Genomic DNA, 7,571 nt, shown 5'->3' on the forward strand with positions numbered 1-7,571 from the left:
TGGTTTGAATTTGAATGGTGAGGTGGGTGGGGATCCTGTGGGGTCCACAGATCCTGAGGTGTCAAGGATTTCTCACCCCTGCACCATTTAGGCGTGTAGAACGCCCTCTTAGTGCAATCCTGGCGTTTAACGCCAGACTGCTGCTTGTTTCTGGCATTAAATGCCCAAATGTAGCTTGTTTCTGGCATTTAACGCCAGCCTGATGCTTGTTTCTGGCATTAAACGCCAGACAGATGCACGTTTCTGGCGTTTAAACGCCAGACAGCTCTTCGTCCAGGGTGTGCTTTTTCTTCTGCTGTTTTTTATTCTGTTTTTAATTTTTGCAATTGTTTTGTGACTCCACATGATCATAAACCTAATAAAAACATAGGAGAACAATAGAAATATAGATAAATAAAAATTGGGTTGCCTCCCAATAAGCGCTTCTTTATTGTCTTTAGTTGGACTATTACTGAGCTTTAATCCAGTCTCAGTCTTGAGCATTCTTGCTTAACATTGCCTTCAAGATAATGCTTGACTCTTTGCCCATTAATAATGAACTTTTTGTCAGAGTCACTATCATGAAGCTCTGCAAACCATGGTGCTTCTTGAATGGCAAAAAGTTGCTCATTCGGAAATGTTTCAGAGATCTCAGTAAAAGGGAGGGACGTCCCTTCTACTGGTTCTATTCGGGACAAGTGATCTGTTACTTGGTTTACTGTCCATTTTCTGTCTCTTATTTCTATATCAAACTCTTGCAGAAGCAACACCCATCTTATGAGCCTGGGTTTTGAATCCTGCTTTGTGAGTAGATATTTAAGAGCAGCATGGTCTGTGTACACAATCACTTTTGATCCTACTAAATAGGATCTGAACTTGTCAATGGCGTAAACCACTGCAAGCAATTCCTTTCCTGTGGTTCTGTAGTTCTTCTGCGCATCATTTAGAGCACAACTAACATAATAAATGACGTGCAGAAGCTTGTCATTCTTCTGTCCCAACACTGCACCAATGGCATGATCACTGGCATCACACATTAATTCAAATGGTAATGTCTAGTCTGGTGCAGAGATGACTGGTGCTGTCCTTATCAAAGATAAATGGTGTGTCAGCAGCTAGCAGATTACTCAGAGGTTTGGCGATTTTTGAAAAATCTTTTATAAACCTCCTATAGAATCCTGCATGCCCTAGAAAGCTTCTGATTGCCTTAACATTGGCAGGTGGTGGTAATTTTTCAATTACCTCTACCTTAGCTTGATCCACCTCTATTCCCTTGTTTGAAATTTTGTGCTCAAGGACAATTCCTTCAGTCACCATAAAGTGACATTTCTCCCAGTTTAAAACCAGGTTAGTCTCTTGGCACCTCTTTAGAACAAGTGCTAGATGGTCAAGACAGGAGCTGAATGAGTCTCTAAATACTGAAAAGTCATCCATGAAGACTTTCAGAAAATTTTCCACCATATCAGAGAAAATAGAGAGCATGCACCTTTGAAAGGTTGCAGGTGCATTGCACAGGCCAAATGGCATCCTTCTGTATGCAAATACTCCAGATGGACATGTGAATGCTGTTTTCTCTTGATCTTGGGGATCTACTACAATCTAGTTGTAACCTGAATAGCCATCCAAAAAGCAGTAGTAATCATGACCTGCTAGTCTTTCTAGCATCTGGTCTATGAATGGTAAAGGAAAATGATCCTTTGTGGTGGCTGTATTGAGTCTTCTGTAGTCAATTCACATACGCCAACCTGTAACTGTTCTTGTAGAAACCAGCTCATTCTTTTCATTATGAACCACTGTCATGCCTCCCTTTTTGGGGACGACTTGGACAGGGCTTACCCAGGGGCTATCAGAAATAGGATAAATAATCCCAGCCTCTAGTAATTTAGTGACCTCCTTCTGCACCACCTCCTTCATGGCTGGATTCAGCCGCCTCTGTGGTTAAACCACTGGCTTAGCATCACCCTCCAATAGGATCTTGTGCATGCATCTGGCTGGGCTAATGCCCTTAAGATCACTGATGGACCACCTAAGAGCTTTCTTGTGTGTCCTTAGCACTTGAATTAGTGCTTCCTCTTCCTGTAGCTCTAAGGTAGAGCTTATGATTACAGGGAAGGTATCACCTTCTCCTAGAAATGCATATTTCAGGGATGGTGGTAATGGTTTGAGCTCGGGTTTGGGAGGTTTTTCCTCTTCCTGAGGGATTTTCAGAGGTTCTATTATTCTCTCTGGTTCCTCCAGATCAAGCTGAGCATCTTTAAAGATATCCTCTATCTCTGATTCAAGGCTCTCAGTCATATTGACCTTTTTTACCAGAGAGTCAATAATATCAATGCTCATGCAGTCATTTGGGGTGTCTGGATACTGCATAGCTTTGACAACATTCAACTTAAACTCATCCTCATTGACTCTCAGGGTTAATTCCCCTTTTTGGACGTCAATGAGGGTTCGTCCAGTTGCTAGAAAAGGTCTTCCTAGAATGAGAGTTGCACTTTTGTGCTCCTCCATTTCCAGCACCACAAAGTCAGTGGGAAAGGCAAATGGCCCAACCTTGACAATCATGTCTTCAATCACGCCTGATGGGTATTTAATGGAGCCATAAGCAAGTTGGAGACATATCCGGGTTGGTCTGACTTCTTCAGTCAAACCAAGCTTTCTGATTGTAGATGTAGGTATTAGGTTGATACTTGCCCCAAGGTCACATAGAGCTTGCTTGGTACAAGTACCCTCTAATGTGCATGGTATCATAAAGCTTCCGGGATCTTTAAGCTTTTCTGGGAAGCTTTTCAGAAAGACTGTACTGCATTCTTCAGTGAGGAAAACTTTTTCAGTTTCTCTCCAGTCCTTCTTATGACTTAAGATTTCTTTCATGAACTTAGGATAAGAGGGTATTTGCTCAAGTGCCTCTGCAAACAGAATCTTTATTTCAAGAGTCCTGAGATAGTCTGCAAAGCGGGCAAATTACTTATCCTGTTCTGCTTGGCGGAGTTTCTGAGGATAAGGCATTTTGGCTTTGTATTCCTCAACCTTAGTTGCTGCAGGTTTATTACCTACAGATGTGGATTGAGAAGCCTTTTTAAAAGGGTTGCTATCAGCACTTGTATGTGTCTGTTCCCCCACTGGCGTTTGAATACCAGAGGTGGAAGCTGGAGTGGCGTTAGACGCCAACTCCTTACCTATTTCTGGCGTCTGAACGCCAGAACTATGCTTCCTTTGGGTGTTCAACGCCAATTCCTTGCCTGTTTCTGGTGTTGAACGCCAGGACTGTGCATGGGTTGGGCATTCAACGCCAGCTCTCCACCCCTTTTCTAGCGTTTGAGCGCCAGAATTATTCCTCTCTGGGCTCTGACTGTCCTCAGAGGAATTTTGGGTAGCAGTTTGTTCATTTCTTGGCTTCCTGCTGCCTTGAAGTGAGGTATTTAATGTTTTCCCACTTCTTAATTGAATGCTTGGCACTCTTCTGTTATTTGTTTTGACAATTACTGTTCTGTTTGCTTCAACTGCACTTCCATATTCATATTAGCCATTCTTGTTTCTTATAATATCTCCTTGAATTCGGCAAGCTGTTTTGTTAGAAAATCTAATCGCTGATTGAATTCAGTAACTTGTTCTGCAGGACTTAGTTCAGCAGTTACTGTTTTAGCCTCTTCTTTCATGGAAGGTTCACTGCTTAGATACAGATGCTGATTTTTGGCAACTGTATCAATGAGCTCTTGAGCTTCTTCAATTGTCTTTCTCATGTGTATAGATCCACCAGAGGAGTGGTCTAGAGAAATCTGAGCTTTCTCTATAAGCCCATAATAAAAGATGTCTAACTGCACCCACTCTGAAAACATTTCAGAGGGGCATTTTCTTAGCATCTCTCTGTATCTCTCCCAGGCATCATAAAGGGATTCATTATCTCATTGTTTGAAGCCTTGGATGCTCAGCCTTAGCTGTGTCATCCGTTTTGGAGGAAAATAGTGATTCAGGAATTTTTCTGACAGCTGTTTCCATGTCTTTATGCTGTCCTTAGGTTGGTTATTTAACCACCTCTTAGCTTGGTCTTTTACAGCAAATGGAAACAGTAACAATCTGTAGACATCCTGATCTACTTCCTTATCATGTACTGTGTCAGCAATTTGTAAAAACTGTGCCAGAAACTCTATAGGTTCTTCCTGTGGAAGACCGGAATACTGGCAACTTTACTGCACCATGATAATGAGCTGAAGATTCAACTCAAAGCTACTAACTCCGATGGAGGGTATATAGATACTACTCCCATATGAAGCAGTAGTGGGGTTGGCATATGACCCCAGAGTCCTTCTGGACTGTTCATTTCCACTTAGGTCCATGATGGAGAAAGGGAGATGCTGTGGATTTATTTTATTATAAAAAAGTAATTTTCAAAATAATAAAATAAAATAAAATAAAAACTAAAATAAAAAATAAAAATAAAAATAAAAATAAAATAATATTTTAAAAATTTTCGAAAAAATGAGGAGAGAAAAAGTGGTTAGGATATTTTTGAAAAAGATGTGTTTTTTTTTTCAATCTTAAGAGGATAAGATTTTGAAAATTTTTGAAATTGAAATCTGAATTTTTATAGAAAATTTGCGAAAAATTTGCTTGAAAATAGTTAGAGAAGATAATTTTTTGGTTTTTGAATTTTATGATGAAAGAGAAAAACACACAAAAGACACAAGAGTTAAAATTTTTAGATCTAATGTTCCTTGCTTTCAAAAATTTTGGAGGGAAAACACCAAGGAACACCAAACTTAAAAATTTTAAGATCAAAACACAAAGAAGACTCAAGAACACTTTGAAGATTCACAAGAACAATAAGAACAAAAGAAAGAACACCAAACTATTTTTTTTGTTTTTTGAAAACCAAATAAAATTTTCAAAAATTAAAGAAAATTAACAAGAGAACACCAAACTTAAAGTTTGGCACAAGATTCAATCAAAGAAAAAATTATTTTTGAAAAATTTTTAAAAAGAAGATACCCAATTGCCAAGAACATAAGCCAACGCTCTAACCAACTGAGCTATAAATTTAACGCTTTTTATAAAGGTAATTAATAAATAAAAATTTTTGAAAATTAAAAATTTGAAAAAGCACAAGAAAAACAAGAAAAGACACAAAACAAGACAAACCAAACATCAAACAAGAAAGAATTGACAAGAACAATTTGAAGATCAAGGAAAAATAAAGAACATGCAATTCGAAAATTGAAAGATAAAGAAAAGCATGCAATTGACACCAAACTTAAAACATGACACTAAACTCACAGAAAAACTAAAAATTAATAAAGAAAAATAATATTTTTTTAAAAAAATATATTTATTTTTTTTAGAAGGGATAATAAAAGATACAATTCTAGTGAAAAAAAGACAAATTTTTCCTAATCTAAGCAACAAGATTCACCGTCAGTTGTTCAAACTCAAACAATCCCCGACAACGGCGCCAAAAACTTGGTGCACGAAATTGTGTATGCCAATATTAATAGACTATTTCTCACAACTTCGCACAACTAATCAGTAAGTGCACTGGGTCATCCAAGTAATACCTTACGTGAGTAAGGGTCGAATCCCACGGAGATTGTTGGTTTGAAGCAATCTATGGTTATCTTGTAACTCTTAGTCAGGATATCAATTTTTATTATCAGTTTGAATTGCAAATAAATAAAAGAGCATGAAATAAATACTTATTATGCAGTAATAGAGAATATGTTGGAGTTTTGGAGATGCTTTGTCCTCTGAATTTCAGCTTTTCCCTTGTCCTTCTCTTCACACACGCAAGGTTCCTCCTATGGCAAGTTGTATGTAGGGTGTCACCGTTGTCAATGACTACTTCCCATCCTCTCAGTGAAAATGGTCCAAATGCTCTGTCACAGCACGGCTAATCATCTGTCGGTTCTCGATCATGTCGGAATAGGATCCATTGATCTTTTTGCGTCTGTCACTACGCCCAACACTCGCGAGTTTGAAGCTCGTCACAGTCATCCAATCCTCGAATCCTACTTGGAATACCACAGACAAGGTTTAGACCTTCCGGATTCTCAAGGATGTCGCCAATGGATTCTAGCTTATACCACGAAGATTCTGATTAAGGAATCTAAGAGATACTCATTCAATCTAATGTAGAACGGAGGTGATTGTCAGGCACACGTTCATGGATTGAGGAAGGTGATGAGTGTCACGGATCATCACCTTCTTCATAGTGAAGCACGAATGAACATCTTAGATAGGAACACGCGAATTTGAATGGAAAAACAGAAATAATTGCGTTAATTCATCGAGACGCTGCAGAGCTCCTCACCCCCAACAATGGAGTTTAGAGACTCATGCCGTCAAAAGGTACAAAGTTCAGATCTAAAAATGTCATGAGATACAAAATAAGTCTCTAAAAGTTGATTAAATACTAAACTAGTAACCTAGGTTTACAGAAAATGAGTAAACTAAGATGGATAGTGCAGAACTCCAACTTGCAACCTGTTTCTGGCGCTGAACTCCAACTTGCAACCTGTTTCTGGCGCTGAACGCCAGAATGCAACATGGAACTGACGTTAAACGCCAGTTTACATCATTTATCTTCACGCAAAGTATGGACAATTATATATTGCTGGAAAGCCCTGAATGTCTACTTTCCAACCCAATTGAGAGCGCGCCATTTGGACTCCTGTAGCTCCGAAAAATCTATTCTAAGTGCAGGGAGGTCAGAATCCAACAGCATCAGCAGTCCTTTTTCAGCCTTATTCAGATTTTTCCTCAGCTCCTTCAATTTCGGCCAGAAAATACCTGAAATCACAGAAAACACACAAACTCATAGTAAAGTCCAGAAATATAAATTTTGCCTAAAAACTAATAAAAATATACTAAAAAGTAGCTAAAACCTACTAAAAACCACCTAAAAACAATACCAAAAAGTGTATAAATTATCCGCTCATCACAATATTGAGCAAGAGTGCTCAAAACTGAGACTAAATTAAAAAGCTTACTAAAATTCCAACTAAAGACAGTAAAGAAGCATTTATTGGGAGGCAACCCAATCTTATTTATTTATGTTAATTACTTTTTCATTTCATTTTTCATTGTTAGTTTATGTTTTCTTTAGGTTGATGATCATGTGGAGTCACAAAAATAGCTACAGAATTAAAGTGGAATAAAAAACAGCATCAAAAATAGCACACCTTAGAGGACAGGTTTACCAGCGTTTAAACGCCAGTAAGATAGCAAAATGGGCGTTTAACGCCCATGCATGTAGCATTCTAGGAGTTAAACGCCAGAATGGGCAGCATTCTGGGCGTTTAACGCCAGAAATGGTAGCATTCTGGGCATTCAGAAAAATGCCCAGTAAAGAAGGATTCCTGGCGTTTAACACCAGCCAGAGTATCTGGCTGGGCGTTAAACGCGCAAAGAGGCAGTCAAGTGGACGTTAAACGCCAGGATGACACAAGGGAGGTAATTTTGTTTCCAATTCGATTTTGTTTTTCAATTTTTCATGTTTTAATTCATAATTTTTGGCATCAAACATATTTTAAACGTTCATCTTTCAATTTCTATTTTCAAAAATTAATAATCTTTCTAATTCTTTTCAAATCCTTCCAAAATGT

The sequence above is a fragment of the Arachis stenosperma genome, chromosome 3, assembly GCF_014773155.1.
Source record: "Arachis stenosperma cultivar V10309 chromosome 3, arast.V10309.gnm1.PFL2, whole genome shotgun sequence".
Taxonomy (NCBI): domain Eukaryota; kingdom Viridiplantae; phylum Streptophyta; class Magnoliopsida; order Fabales; family Fabaceae; genus Arachis; species Arachis stenosperma.